Source organism: Gavia stellata, chromosome 3, assembly GCF_030936135.1.
Source record: "Gavia stellata isolate bGavSte3 chromosome 3, bGavSte3.hap2, whole genome shotgun sequence".
Lineage (NCBI taxonomy): Eukaryota > Metazoa > Chordata > Aves > Gaviiformes > Gaviidae > Gavia > Gavia stellata.
In genome coordinates this window covers 4288692-4304752 of record NC_082596.1, presented here as the reverse complement: position 1 = coordinate 4304752, position 16061 = coordinate 4288692, and positions in this window count along the sequence as shown.

The following is a 16061-nucleotide window of genomic DNA, read 5'->3' as shown; positions in this document are numbered from 1 at the left end:
CCTGCAGTGACAGGAAGGCTGTTTTTCACACGATGGCTGTTTCTGGGGATTTGCAGACCCTCAGCACGCTGCTGGAGAGTGGGAAGGTGGGGATCACCCCTGCTAGCAGTGCTTCCCCCCGGAGCGCGCGGTGTGCCGTGTCTCAGGTTTCCTTTTTGTTTGTCTAAGAAGCAGAGCATCTCCTGATGAAGGTCACAGCTTTGATCCCCACGGCTTGCTCTTGTGTTTATGGATGGCCATTATTAGTAACACAGACTAGTGCACGCACTACTCCGTGCCTGCCCTTGTCTGACTGCAAGGGAGCAGGGGCAGGATAACAAAAGAAAGTATAAATAGAGTCTTTTTAAAAGCCTGTTAAATAGAAATAGACTTTTAGGGAGGAGAGAGAAAGAATGAGGCGTGTAACCATAGTAACTGCCAATGGTTTATTTAAGAAGGGCAAAGAAACAAACACCACAAAAAGGCGAAGTCAAGAGGAGTTGAAGATTGCTGAAGGAGTCTGTCAGGATGCGGACGCCGAGGGGCCAGGTAAGAGCAGTGAGCTTCTACTAAAGCTGTGCTGAAAAAATTCATCCCGCTTTACCTCTTGCGAAGTGGTCTGGAAAATGTTACTATGAAATGTGCGTTTCCAGTTAGGGAAACCGTGTTTCCAGTTTTTTGGGGGGTGGAGGGTGGGGAAATGCATGAGAACAATTGTCAGATTGGTGAAGTCATCAGGAGTAAAAGGCCACATTACCTCTGCCCAACCTGAACGCACTTAGTGCAAAGCCCAACTCATGCTTTTGGTCGTCTTGGTGTTCGAGGAATAGTGGAGGACATTCCCTCGTGTTGACATTGAAGGAATATTTTTTAATTATTATTTCTGCAGGTCCAGAACCAAATTCAGCCTTGGCATAGGTAAATCTGAGAAGTAGGCACTACTGTGATTTTGATCCCGCTCCTCCATCTGGATTAAATATTTTGAAGACTTTGCTTCTCTAAGTAGCTCTTGCATTTCTGTCTCCAAAGTCGGAGCGTTGCAGCACGCAGAAGCATTCAGGCTTCCTCACTTCTTTCTCCAAGCTCCCACTCCTTAAAGGAAGATCAAAGTAAGCTTTAATCATAGGATCAGGAACATCTTGGGCTGGAAGAGATCATCTGCAGCAGAAATAAATGGCAAAGCCATGCAGTTTGCAAGGCAATTTTGCAGGGTTCCTGGAAAGGACTAAGAGATCAATTGGTCAAACAGATCAGTGCTCATGTCCTCTTTGTGTGTGTTATAAGTGCAGGGCGAGGAGCAGGGCTGCAAACTCCAGCTCAGAGCAACCTGACCTTGCAGAGGGCCAAGAGCAGAGATGTCTGAGGGCTGACCAGAGCAGGTCTGACTGGCTTTAGTGGTCGGACACGGTGCTGCGCAAGAATGGCTGCGCTGCTCTGGCCCCTGGGAGTAAGAGCTGCTCCCGATCTGGGCAGAGCTTGCCCATGTCTGAGTCAGCCACACGGCTGGGAAGCTTTGTCTCTGTTTCTGACCTTTCCATAGCATAGTGCTTTGGAAACTCGGGTCACTTCACTCCACTAGATCTGCTTTTCCCACCTGTAGAGACAAGGATCGTGTTTGCATTTTCGTGCCCTGCCTCAGAGGTGTGGAGTCTGTAACTCTCTGGGAGTGGGAATATCTTCCTGTTTGCTGGTATAGCGCTAAGCAAAGTGGGAACCCGATCAAGAGAGGGCTTTCAGGGGCTCCCACAATGTCAGCTATTAAAAATTGGACCTGAACATTCTTTTATTTGTGCATCAGCAACATGGGAATCATCGTTATTGTTCCTTTTGCCCCACAGGAAAGCTCTCACTGGTTCAGGAGCAAATACCAAAGACTGAAAATGCTGGCAGCTGTGGTAGGCAATGGTGCTGTCAGCCTTCCCTTGTCCCATCTGCTATCTTGCTTTCTCCCCAAATGTTTTTGCTGGAACTATGTATTTCGTAGGTAAAATGGCTGATCGTAATGATTTGCATTCATTCTCCCTGTGCCCAGGAGGCTGCATCCTGCCTGAAGACTGCCTTGTGCTAAATACTGCACGTTCACAGGACAGAAAGATGCTTTCTGCCCCAAAGAGCTCTTAACACGAGAAAAGAAACAGCAGATAGAAAAACAGGTGTGATGGTAACCAGCAACACTGCAACGGGACTGTTCCACTCTCAACCTTAAAAGCTCAAAGACCAGAAGCAACTCGAAAGTCCCTGTGATTGTGGTGTCTTTTGCTGTTTTGTTTTTAGTCTTTTAGTTTCTAAATCAGTGTAAGGATTTCCCAGTTCCTGACTCATAAATTTGAAAACCTCAGGGCTGGTACTACTGGAAGAGTTCAAATGGCAGAGGAGCCACAAAGTGAGAACACGTTTCCCTGTGAGGAGAGCTAAGAATTGCAAAAAATGTTATTTTCTTCTAAATCTGCACCAGCAACTTTATCAGGGAAAGGGAAACAATTGCAAAAGCCTCCTGCCTCTCTGCAGCAGAGGGCAGACACCATGGACTTGCCCATCCTATTTGGCTTCATGAAGAAAGAAATATGGTTGGACTTGATGATCTTACAGGTCTTTTCCAACCTTAATGATTCTGTGATTCTGTGAAATACTGTGTAAAGCAATTCACACAACAGGGCAGGAGACTTTCCATTGGATTTCTATCAAGAGGCTCCTTCCTCGCACCGAGAGGGAGGCAGATCTTTTTAAAACTCTGGAGTATGAGCTGAAAGCCCTGTTTCTCCTTAGAGTAATCCAAGAGATTGTCCTCGATTTCCTTCTCCAACACCTCTCTGCTCAATGCATGCATTGTAGCAGCATACCACAGCTCCTCCACATCACTGATCCCCTGGATGAAATTTGATGCATAGCAGCCTGAAAGGCTGGTTCCTCTGTGAGTCCATTAACACAGACATGTTTGCCGGGGGATGGAAATTATTTCATCCAAAAAGGGCCCTAGGTTACCTAACTCAGGCCGGTTTTTGTGCAAAACCAAACCTATGGGTGGCTTTTGAGCTAAATTCTCTTCATTTTCTCCCCCAGAGCAAGAAGTGAATCAGACCCGACTGCTCTACTTTCTGCATTTCCCTGACCCTACGGAGAGTTATCCCATATGCCCACCCATGCATGAGAAATTCAGGGTGAGCATTTTCAGAAGGTTTCACACAGACTTTGATGTCTCCTAGCCTGGGAAATCAGTCCCCCTCCCGCTTCCCAGCTTGGAAGGTCTCACTGTGGTATCTGCAAGAGATAACGCTCCCTTTTGCTGTCTGCACTCCATGCCAGTCTGACTGTTTCCTCTCTGCTGTGGGACTGCAAAAGGGATATTTCCCTCCAGATATTGCAGAAGGACCCTCTTGGAGAGGCTGACCCGCCTGCAGAGCTGGGCAGTCCGTGCCAGTCCTCTCCTCCCTTCTCACAGAGTTTGAGTTATGCCAGGCTTTGACCTAAGTGAAACTGCTGACGGTCACAGGGATTTGACTAATCTCCTTAGGTCGCTGTGAAATTTGTGATTCCTTTTAGGGAATAGAATTTTTTTACGATTTTTTTTTCCCTTCGGGCTAACTTGCAATGTAAAAATAAACTGAAGCCCACGGTGGGAGATTAATTTCCACCCGAACTCAGGAAGGGCAGTCAGTCAACACAAGATCATCCTGGCCCATCCCAGGAGGACGCTGCTCCTGGATTCATTCCTGGAGACAGCTGCTGTCCGACCTTGCCATAAGACTTCCTTCCCCAGTGCTCTCCTTCTGGCCCTGCGGTAGCCCCATGGGGTCTGAATGCAGCCCGTGGGCACAGCCCAAGACATTTCCTTCCCTCCTGGCTCTGCTCTGCCTCTGAGCCTTCTGCTAGCAATACTCCTGGGGGTGGGGAGCTGAAATGATAAAGTCCTAATTTCTAGTCATATTTGATCTATCTCCTAATGAAGGGAGAAACCCCATCTCCCCAGGTATCCAACCTCCAGGGGCTTATGAGTAATTTTGTCTCCATCCTCATGGTTCAGGGAGCCTCTTTGCAGTATGGCCCTGTAGCCTCCTCCCGGGGTAATTGTGTCCTTTCCCTGTAGAAAACCCCACTCCAGTGGTTCTCCCCATCACTCCTGCTGCCAGCATGCTCCTGTCCTTTCCAGAACATGGAAGGGTTTGCACCATGCCCGTGATACATTTCCTAGTTGATCAGCATTAGCCCACCTTTACTGGCTCTCCAATCCTTCCTGACACAAATGAGGTTTAAGAGCAGATTCATTATACCTTATAAACTCCTCAAACACCCTGAAGTGCTATTGCACCTGAAACACTGACGAAACACTAGACCCACCTTCCATGTGGAGGTTTGTACGTGGGTCTTTGTGGCAAAGAAACCTCTGCAGACCCCTTGGTGCTTATGGTTGCTGCACAATGCTAGTATTAGTCAAATAATTAAGAACTGGTTGCTCACACAAATGCCAGAGCCTGGCTCATTTTTGCTGTGCTCCAGGGGTTCCTGTTTCTAGACATTCCCATGAATTAAGCTGAGCAAGCTGGCAGGGGAGAAACGGTCTCTGAATGTTGGCATGAAAAGCCACACCACAAATTCAGCTGTCCCTGTTCTTCTGCTTTGAAAGTTTTAAGCCCTTCAATTAGGGAGAAATGACAATATCCAGAGTGGGATTCCTTTGCTCTTATTTTGGCATGTAAAGTTGAGATGTCTGACTTCAGATGAGCTAGTCACTGTCAGCTCCCTTTATTAACGATGCAGAGAAATAGGAAGAACCAGAGTGTGATTCAGTCTACAATAGTATCTGAGAGAGGTCAAATGAATCATAGACTGTAAAAGAGCTGAAGCTGCGTGGCCAGACGTAAAATTCTACGTTTTGGATGTCTAAATTTAAGTGAGATGAATTCCACTCCTGTGACTCAGGTGGTCGATCGCACAATGCAATGACAAGCTGACCACGCTGAGTAATGTGGCTCTGATTTCATGACTGACTTACCCTCACCCCTGCCTCTTTTTCCTGCCTGTGTAAAGGTGCAGCACTGTCCCGTTGATTCATTTCTTAGCCCTCAGTAGCAGGACTATGCGAGGTATCATCTAGCTGGCCACTGAGCACATGTTTGTCTTCTGGAAGAGCAGTCATGTGGCCTCACCTTGTGCTTCCAAGCTGCTGTATATTCTCTCCTCCAAGACAAGACATCTTTGAATTAACAACAGTGCTAATGGGTAAAGTTGCAGCCAAAGTCTAAAGAGCTCAAGACTGCAATGCTGAGAGGTCAAGAACAGGCTGAGGGCTCATGCTAGCTGCGGAAGAGGGCCTGGGATAAGGGCAAGGAGGCGAATACGGTGGTGTTGAACATGTGAACATGAGTCATTTCAAAGATAGAAAGCACCTAGGACAAGGTGAGAAAACCCTAGAATCATGGAAAATGGGGCTGAAAGGTGAACTTGGAGGCATCATGTAATCTACCCCAACACAGGAGGTCATATCTAGGTTTCTAGTGACTATCAATGAAAGAGAGAGGTGATTTTGCTAGAAGGGCATAGAGACTCTCCTGCTTGTTTCCTCATTCCTTGGATCTGTGTCCAGTGGCTGACATGGTTTATTGTGCAATAAGCAGCGTTGCCTCCCTGTAAGCTGCCATGCTGGGGATTTTATTCTCACAGTGCATTACTAGAAGTTCTTTTAACGTTTCCCCTAGAATTCCCTGGCTAGGTTATCCCTACAAATCACCAGCTGGGAAGCAGGATTAACAAGCAGTTGGGTCCTCCTCCTCTGAACCTCAAGGGCATGTCATTGACGCCACACTGCTCTAGGACCCTGCTTCCCCAGTGGGAATCTGTTTCTCGTTCTCTGTGATATGTGGCAATCCTCTGCATTTGAGACCTGAAATAGATGTGCCAGACTGTGACAGGGAAAAGTGCCTTGGGCAGGGCAGATTGGAGAGAGCTGGCAGGGACCAGAGCCACAGGATGGGTCATGGGTGCATCTCTACCTCTCTTGCTTCTTCTGACAGGGAGAGGAGGACATGGCTCGGGGCTGTGCTTCTCCCCCTGAGCTAAGGACATGGAGAAGCTGTGCACATGCCTCTGGGGATGCAGTTCCAGCTGTGTAGCTAACATCAGTGTACAAAGCAGGCACACGATGGTGCTTGCTGTAAAGGAGAGGACAACAGAACCTGGACAGGTGATGGTAGTGGTGGGTAGCACGGTCCAGGAAGGCAAGACAGCTTTGCAACCAGTACTAGCCCTAACTGACAGGCTCAAATTCAGATATAACATGCCCAATGAGAAGCCTCTGGTAGGATGGAGATCCCTCTGGTGCTGAGCAGAATGCAGAGGCAGCCAAGCTTTCAGATGGGATTGGAAGTGGCCTCTCGAGACACTGAGTCCTCTCCTGGCTAGTGCCAGCACTGTCTCTGCGAGTCTCTGCAAACAATGAGGGGTGTCCCTGAGATGCACCTGAGCTCCTTTACCCATGGTCTGGGCCAGCTCCTGCCCAGAAGTCATATAGCCAAGTAAGTGCTGTCGTTTGCCTTAAGTGCTCAGTGCTGAGAGACAGGGCCTGCTGGGCTAGGAGGCTGCTACACCCATGAACTATTAGGAGGTCCTTAAAAAACAGAAAAGGCTTGCTTCTTTCACAAAGCCTAAGAGACCTTGAATACTTTAAATCATACTAGCTGTTAGTACAGCAATAATTAAATAATGGTGAATGCTCCAGAGGGATGTGCTCAGTAGCTCTGCGACCTTGCTGCTAGAAATTGTCTCCTCCTTTCTGCTCATAATTCTGGTGTTGCTCCAATTAACCTTTGAACTACTGAACAGATCCTCATAATCCCAAAGAGATTTCCATGCCAATCTAGTGGAGACTCATGGGAAAGAGCAGTGCCTTAAATTGCAAGCTGGTTGGGATGGGAAAAACTCCTTTCCATTTCCACATTCTTTGTAGATTTGAGATACTGAATGCTTCGTCTAAACATATGTTAGGTAGTGTGTTAGGCTGCGGTGATGCCTGAACTTTATCCTGAAATACATATGGGGTGAGAGGAGCATTATTCATCCCTACATACCATACCTGCCTATGTGGGCACACCTTGTTCGGTCAGTGGGTGCTGAAGGTACATAGCCGTGAAGGAATTTGGATCCTGGAGGAATAGATCAATCTCACCTAAAGTGCCGATGGTTTGAGGTACTGTCAGTTAAACTTCAGTCACCTGAAATGCACTCTGTTCTTGGGGTGCTGAGATGCTGAGTGCATCGAGAAATCAAGCCCTTTTACCACATCTTGTGGTAGGCAGCAAAAGGACTGGAGCTCTCTGGAGGTTTGGGCTCTATGTCCAAGTGCTCTGTAGTCTACAGGCTGTGGGCTAGGTGACGTGTCTTTAAAAGGCATCAAAATCCTCGTCCAAATGTTCTTGTCTCACACCGATACAACTCGAGTGGCTATTGCTGGGTTTGCTTTGCTGTCTAAGGAAAAGCAGGATCTGGCCCACAGGGAAGGCTGAGATAACCATCTCCACCTGAAAGGTGTCAGCCCAGGCAGAGGAGTTAAGCTGACAGGAGGACCGCCTTGACGGAGGCAGTGAGTCGCACGTAGAGATTTGGAGCAGTTCAGACCGTGCTCTCGTGTGTTTGTGTCTCCCCTCAGTTCCCACGCCTCTGCACTTCCTTGTTTAGCCCAGGCCCGGAAGCAAAACTGCTGAAATGCAAGGAGGAAAGTTATTCTCATGGTGTTTCCAGCCCAAACAGAACCAGGAGGAAGAGAGGAAATCTCATGAGAAAGCTTGACAGATTTCCAGCCCAGTCCCACTCAGGGCCATGGAGCTTCTGGTGTTGCATCTGAGCCTCTGGGTCCGGGGCTCTCACCACATTTACGTGAGCCTGGAAGTCCCGCAGCACCAGAGTGACAGCAATACTGGTGTCCAGGACCTTTCTGTAGTCCCATGGACCTCGGCTTTATTCTGCTGCAGCCTAGATTCAGTGAGGAGCAGTGTATTTGCTGCTTGTTCCCACCATGGATGAGGACAGTGAGGCTGCGGGTGACTTCTGCAAGCCAGAGATGTTTCTGGTAGAGATGAATCTCCTCCTTCCTTCACACTCAGGCAGGGTATTCTGGAGATGATAACCAGAGCCGTTGAGTGTGAAAGCAAGCTCAAAGTCCAGTGCTCTGCACTGGAACAGGCAATGACACCAGACTTCTAGGTATCCACTCTCCTCAGATATCTCCACACTTCCCCATGTGAGGCATGTGGTCCATCAGGGAAAGAGGTTGGATGGGGAGACTTTACTGAGAGAGTGGTGAAACACTGGAATAAGCTGCCCAGGGAAGTGGTGGAGTCACCATCACTGGAGGTGTTCAAGGAATGTGTGGATGTGGCATTGTGGGACATGGTTTAATGGGCATGGTGGTGCTGGTTGATGGTTGGACTTGATGGTCTTACAGGTCTTTTCCAACCTTAGTGATTCTGTGATTCTATGAGACTGTCCTGGAGCAGCTCTTTTGAATGCAGAGCCCTAGAAGTTGACACCACTGCAGCCTCCTCTGTCTTGCTGATGCTCCATCAGCTGTGCATCGCAGATGAGGCCTCCTGAGTGCGTGGGAGCGGGGGGTGTCAGGGGATAAGATGGATGCTGCACCCAGGCAATGTCAAACTTCATGCTAGGATGTGGTAAGAGCAAGAAGCGCATCCTGGTCCTTGGATGGTGCCTGCTGATGCCGGGATGGTCAGCTCTGGGCATTGTTATCTCAGCCAGTGCAACTCTAATCTCCTTTCTTGCTCGGGCCCTATGGATGCCTGGTCCCATTTGTCTTGATTCCCTTCCCAGCAGCAGTCTGTGCTGGTTAATTGCAAACTACCTTAAAACAAAAAATGTTTTCTCATGTATTTGGCTTTAAATTTATCACTCCTTGCTGCCACTGAATGATGATGGTAATTAGGAGTTTGCTGCATCCCCAGCTTTTATTCTGCAGTGTAGCCAATGCAGCAGCAATTAATCCCCCAGCAAACACAGAGGAGGTGAATACAGCAGCGCTGGGGACAGAGATCATCTTGGGATAATTTATAATTGCAAAGCCATGCTTGGAGCAGGAGAGAACTCCGGGAGTTGCTTCGCTTTTCATTTCAGAGGGAAGGCTGACTGACAGAGGGCTGGCGTTGGCTGGCTTATTTGTCCTGTTGTTTTCATTGGACTCCTTCCATTTTCTGGCACTCAGAGGCTGGTTTTGGGATGAATTTTATCTCACTTTAGAAGAGCTGAGCAGCCTGAAACAGGTCTCAGCTGAGCAGTGGGAGAAATGCAAGCTCTAATTCCTCCCTGTTGTATCTGTGAGCAACTTGCCCCAAAGTGGTAGAGAAAAAACGACGACAGGGAGGCTGGGATTCATGTTTGCTATCTTACATATCCCGGAAGAAGCTCCAGGAGCGATGCTTTGCCTTTTCTTTGGTTAAGGACCCTAGGGAGCCTGCTTTTAATGTAGGTGCTTCAGTCAAGTGTATTTGAAATTCCCCTAAGGCCACCTTAGCACTGGTCTCAGTCACACCACAAGGTATAAAGCAGCTTGCACACATAAACCCTGCGGGTTGCTGCTGCAGGGAGACAGTGGCACCCGCAGCTCATTCTTCATTGCAGTCGCATTTTCTCCCTGCTCCTTAGTCCAGCCTTAATGGGAGTGGTCGTCCTCCCAGGAGGACAGGGGTATGGTCTTGGCGGGGAAGCGCTGAAGAAATCCTGGGTTCCCATTTCTCCAGCGAGATGAACGAAAGTTGTTTCAAATGTGATTAGAGCACCGTAACCTATTCCCACTGCTTTTTCCCTCCTGGAGGCTGACCTTGCAAGGAGCGATGGGAGTTTCTTTGGGTTAGAAAGGAGACTTCTGGCAGTCCTCATCTGACTTTCATTAACCACCACGAGAACTGCTTTTTGTACATCACACCTCCGAGTTGGTCAGGTGCTAACCACTGGGACTGGGAGGTCCTGGGAGAGCAGACAGTGTCCATTGTAATCAGCTTAGGTTCAGCCTTGTTCCTTATTCTTCTTTAAATTTTAATTGTTGGGGAGGGGGGGGTTCCAAGAAGATCTCTGCAAGGAACAAACTAGGAGGATGCTTTGCTCTCAGCCATCACGACCCACCACAGCTGAGAGCCCCAAGCCTGCCCGGGCAGCGGCACCCACAGTCGCTCTGGGCTGACCGACAGTCCTGAGTGTGAGAGCAGGATTTGGCTCACATGTTTTCCCTATTGAGACTCGGAAGACCTTAGTCCTATGTGAATCCATTTCACAGGTGCTCCCTGGAATAGATAAGCATCAAGGGCTGTTTTTTAACCCATGGATTAGGCTCAACAATATTTGGGCTGAAGCCAAGGCTACACAGGCCTGTAGTGAAGTTGGCAACGTGTTACTTGTGTGTTTGAAGTTAAGTGTTTTCTTAGGGTATGGTGGAGTAGGGTTAGGAATGAGTTCCCAATGCTCACTGAAGACAGTAGCAGATTTGTACAGGATTTTGGAGAGGTTTTTTTCCTAGTGACCTGTAATAGGGTTGTTTCACATTGATGATAAGGGATGATGAGGATGAATCTGATGAAGGTAGGGTGTACAGACACTGTAAAATGGGATTACCAGATCCATCAGGGGAAATCCGGTAGGAAACACGCAGTCCTACGAAGAACAAGCAAGGGACAGGTGATCAAATGACCCCTTTACAAACTCAAGATAGGTACCAAGGAGATGGGTAGCAGTCATTAGGGTCAAACTTTCAGATCAATCAAATTCTCTTTGTGAGAGTCTTTCTGAAAAGGGGAGATGCAGTAGCTGCCATGTGCCTTGGCTCCCGCAAGGCTTTCATCACTGGTCTTCTCCGAAAACAGCTAAAGCACATGACTTAGATGCTTGTTAATATGGCCTCCAAGAAGGGAAGGTGATGGTGCGCATGGGTCTGCAGGGTGGATGAATGAATGCAGAGGAAGCTTATTCAATCTGCAGGACATGCAGAGTCAGGAAGGACTGAGAATGGCACTGAAGGATGAAACTGGGATGGAGGGTGGCCCCAACACGGTGGAGGAACGGCCTGGAAAAAGTAGGGTGAGATTCAGTTGGGAGATGTGTGGGGTGGAATAAGGTAAGAACATCCAGCTACTCAAATACAGAATGGGGAGCAACCAGTTTGGGCAATGGGTTATCAGGGGAATGTGAGTCGGGAAATCCACCCTCTTCTGGAGAAAGCAAAGAGCACACTGGGACGTGTAAACAAGCGTATAGCCCAGCCTGAAACTCAAAGTTTAGTACTCAGAAGTGGGGCAATGTATTTCTGGCTCTAAGTCTAGAAAAGTGTGATAGAAGGACCTGGGAAATCTGACCTAGGAGGAAAGGTTTAAAGAACTGGGGTTTTTAGCTTAAAGAGGAGAAGTGCAGTCTCCCTGGATCATCACAATGGTTTTCGTGATGTAAAAGGCTGCTGTATACCAAGAAGAAACGTCGATACTGTCTGTTGAATTTCTATTAAAAATGTATGCTGAATTCTCCTGAGTTTAAATATAGCTCAGTTAATAGAAGAGGACATTCTTCTGGGAACTGGAATTGTATACACTTAATTAATGATAATGAACACTGCAGGATGTAAGAGCCTGTGCAAAGATTTTGACTGCAAGTTGTTCCAGCAACACTTAACTCAGTATGGACATCTGCAATTTGATAAAGCAGTTGCCAAACAGGGGTGGAGAGGAGTACTAATTATATAGACTACAATAACTTCTATTCCTGCCTATGTTCAATATGATATTCATTGTCAGCTGAAACCTCTTGGGAACTTCGCTCTTTTCTTTTATTGAATCTGTCTGTTTAACGGCTATTAAAACAGAGCTATGTTATTCATTCTGAAATAGCATGTCCAGTAAATGAACTTATATTTTTCTTTAGGTCTTAAATTCAGTCTGTTATGAATTAATTTGCAGTTCTGAATGGCTTCAGCAATATGAGACAATGTTTCCGCAGATGGGTTGTTTTTCTGCCTGTCTGTGCCCCTACAGATGTGAATAGATAAATCAGGGCGTGGAGTGTCTGTCCTCATTGAACAAGTGAAATGGTGAGGACAGGGAGCAGCCGTACTGAGTACTTCTCTGGTGAATGGTGAGTAGTGCTTCTCTTTAGACACTTAAGAGTGCATGGTCTTCGCCAAGGATGCAACCAAGGCCACCCAGGGCTGCAAACATGAGGCCTTGCACTCTGAGATAAAGAAATATTCTTGGCTGCTGTAAGGCTGTTGTCCCTAATGAAATGAAGAGGAATATGAAATGCTTACTGCACCGTGGACTTGCTGCCCAAATCCTGCTCAGGTGGTGTCAGCAGAGGAGAGCCTCATGGTGCCCAGTCTCAAGAGCTCTTTGCCATTCTAGGATATGTTGTAGGTGTGTCCAACACCTTCTGATCAAGGAGAAGCATCTTCAAGCTGTTGCCCAAGCCTTTGATAGCCTCAGTGGGCAAGTGGCATCTCGGGACTGGGAGTGGTGGTGATGGCAGCAGATTCCTCAGCTGTCGGGCTGCTCTGCTGCCAGCCCTTCAGACACGCAGGGGAACTGCACAAGATGACAGCCTTTGGATATGTAAATAGGAATGCAACAAATGAATGGTGTTTAGAAATCAGTGCAAATCAATTTTAAGACAACTAAGTATCAGCTTTCTGCACGGCGAGCTGTTGGGTCAGAATCGTAGAATCATAGAATCATATAGGTTTCAAAAGACCTTTAAGATAGAGTCCAGCCGTTAACCTAGCACTGCCAAGTCCACCGCTAAACCATGTCCCATGTCATATTTGTAAGAGTCTGTCCTCAGTTGCCATAGCTAGAAGCTCTGGTGTCCACCATGGTGTACTTTAACACTAGCTGTTTGCAGAAGAGCAACATATTTCCCAGGTGCTTTTCTCTCCCTTTGCTGGTGGAATTCACCCACTGAGCTACTCTGAGATGAAACAGCAAGGGGAGAAGGCTCCAGCCCCTCCTGCATCTCACACGGCCCAGCATAACAACAGTGCTGTGCTCTGGCTTTTGTTTGCCGGTGGCGGTGGAGAGGAGTTGACAGAGCCTTGGCCTCATCTGCCTCCTCCTCCTCCCCATCGTCATCCCCAGGAGCTGGGACTTCCTGTGGTTTGGCAGGAGCTCTGTAAACATATTCCCCAAAGTGCCTTCCCCCGCCTGCCACCGCTGCGCACCCTTGCAAGAGAGGAAACACCACAGCCGGGAATGTGGAAGGGGATTTCCACGGGTTTTAATGAGGTCGGCTTCCTTCACACATCCACGGGGCTGAGGGATGCCGGGATTCCTCCTGCCAGCCCTAGTCGGCCCTGGGAGAGATCCTGCCCCACTTGGTGTAGGGCTGGGAGAGCACCCAAACGGCACCAGGGGTGGTTCCCGGCATGGGGCTGCTCAACTGGCTCCATCGCAGCTGTGCAGCCTCGTGGCCACCCTCCAAGGGCTTTGCCTCCCTTTTGCAAGAGAGCAGGAGGGCATAAGCAGCCCTTGGAGGAGAGGTTGTGTGAAGGAGGCCTTCAGCCAGGGGAGCACAGGTAGAGGGGTGCAGAGCACTCTGGTCACCTTACAAAATGAGGGTCCAGGCACCTCTGTGTCGTCTCTGGCTGCGGTCCCCTCTGAGGACCCATTCCCTGGCCATGGATGTGTGGCACAGGCCGTCTAAAATCCATACAACTGTATGCTCTTCTCGCTGAATTGAGTGTGCATCCCGGTGGGGACCCATCTCCAAATCCTTCAGCCCCCCCAGAAAGGTGCCCAGGCATAAGCAGTGCTAGCTAGCATGGGTCACAAACTGTGCACAGAGTTAAACCTCTGGGTCTTGGATCACCTCGTGAGTCCTGGCTCTGCTGGGTTATAGCCAAATACCTACCTCTGTCCCGCAAGGCCATGGGGGCTGTGGATACCCTTCTCCTACCTATCCCACCTCTTCCAGTTGAGGTATCAGATCCTGGGCTGCAGGCATTTCTCCTGGTGCTGGGAGTATCTCCAGGTGCCTGGATGATGTGACCTCCTGAGGTCCCCCCAACTTGAATCACCAGTCCTAGGTATGTGTGGGGGAATGGGCTGTACATGACTTTTCCAAGTGGGGACCAGGAGAGAGGGACAGGCAGTAAATGCAGTGCATGGGTGACATCTAATGTCATATTGGGGTAACACAGGCAGGTTTTTCCAAATTTTATCTTATTAATTGTAGGGGCTTTGGAGTGAGCAGAAGGATCAGGTCCATCTGGCTCTAAAGCCCATCTGGCTTTCGGGGGGAAAGAAGGATCTTTTGCTTACAGGCAACAAGAGATGCTCACAGCATTTCACTCCCAGCTTTGTGCCACAGAGCTGTGACCCCATCATCCTGCTCTGCATACAGCCGGTCTGCTCTGCACCGCTACTGTTCCAGTGGGACCTGCCCCAGATCCTCCTGCCGGGCGACTGTCGCCCTTCCTCGGTGGCATCTGAACACCTCAGTTAAGCTGAGGCTGCCTCCTCCTTCCCACCTCTTCCACATCCCCATGCCTACCAGCCCTGCCCCACATCTGTAGCAGTAATTAGCTCATCAGGGCTGATTTTTCACTGGCAGAAGTCAAGGGACCTCACCAACTTGTTTTTTAGGAAGGGTGAGTTTGAATGGTTCTCCCATCTCCAAAACATTTTGGGAACGTGAGAAGGGACTTCGAAGATTTTACTTAAAATTTTGGGGTTTGATCTCTAAATTACTTTGCACTTGGAAAGCTCCATTTGTGTTTTGAAAGAAAGAGTTTTTAAAGTATTGTAAGGGAAATTTCAGGACTGAAGACGTTTTGCTTGGTTAGATCTACTTTTCAAACACTAACATTAATATTTGACTTTTTGCCTTGCTTTGCGAGAGGGTATGTCCGTGAATGCATATATACATATATAAGTATTTAATTCAAAAAACTCTTGCAAGACAGGAAAGAGCGGTGAAAGAGGACTCCTTGACACTGTCTTTTCCCAGGACTGTGGGAACAGCTCCTCATCTTTACTGCTACCACCTTGGAAGGTGTCCAGGCCAAGGACTATTCCCATCTCCCTGCTTCATTAGGTCCTCACAAATAGACACTAATCAGCAAGACTGTTTTTCTCCAATCGTCTAATTGGGGAATGCAATTGAATTTGAGCTGTGGTTCCCAGCCTGCACTTAGGCTGAACTTGGCTATTTCTCTTTCAAACCTGAAGAAAGCCTTTTATCGGTCTGCAGGCTCTGGTGGTGTCAATGCTGCTAAAGGATGCTGTCTCTGCCTGCCTCTGGCGCATCCTCCAGGAAAGGCTCTGCAGAGGGTGGATCTCCATAGATCGCAAATGACTGCACGTTCAGGGATCCCACTGTAATTTCTGGTTGAACTCGCAGAGATCTATTGACCTGGCAGCCTTTCCTGATGTAAAAAATGAGGATGGCAGAGAATCTGTTACTTTCCCAGGTAGATAAATGCTCAGTTGTGCGCATTGTGGCTTGGATCCTCTACTTTATAACGTGTCTCTGCTCAGCAAAAGGCCTGTCTGCCACCAGAATTCCCTTCTTCGTGGATGAATTTGGTGATGTCCATACCTCTGGTCCTTCCCCAAAACATTCCTGTATTTTAGCCAGGGCCTGATTTTTGGCCAGAAAGTACACGGCACATCCCGGCTCTTGTTCCTTGGGCTAAGTCCTTTCTTTTCCTTCCCTCCCTCCAAAACCAGGTGGTTTCCCCCACGCAGCCTGCACCAGCCTGGACCAGTGATGAACCCGTCCCCAGCTCCCTGCTCCCAGGGCACGGCTCCAGGTGCTGCACCAGACTCACCATGATGGCCCTGCTCCTGCTGGTGTGACCACATCAGATTTGCAGGGCAAATGAAAGGGTGGATGGAGAGGTACAGCTTAGTGCAGGCACTTTATCAGCCCAGAATAATGGGAATAACATTTTTTTCAATTTTCCCCAGTGTGCCATGCTGATGGGAGGCTGGAGCCTTCACTTTCCTGGAGGCTGTTGAAGAGCTAAATTAATTTGTTAGTGTTTATATTTTCAGAAACTGCTGCAGCGCCTTGGGGAGCCACTTACAGCCCCATCAGTGGCTCATTGA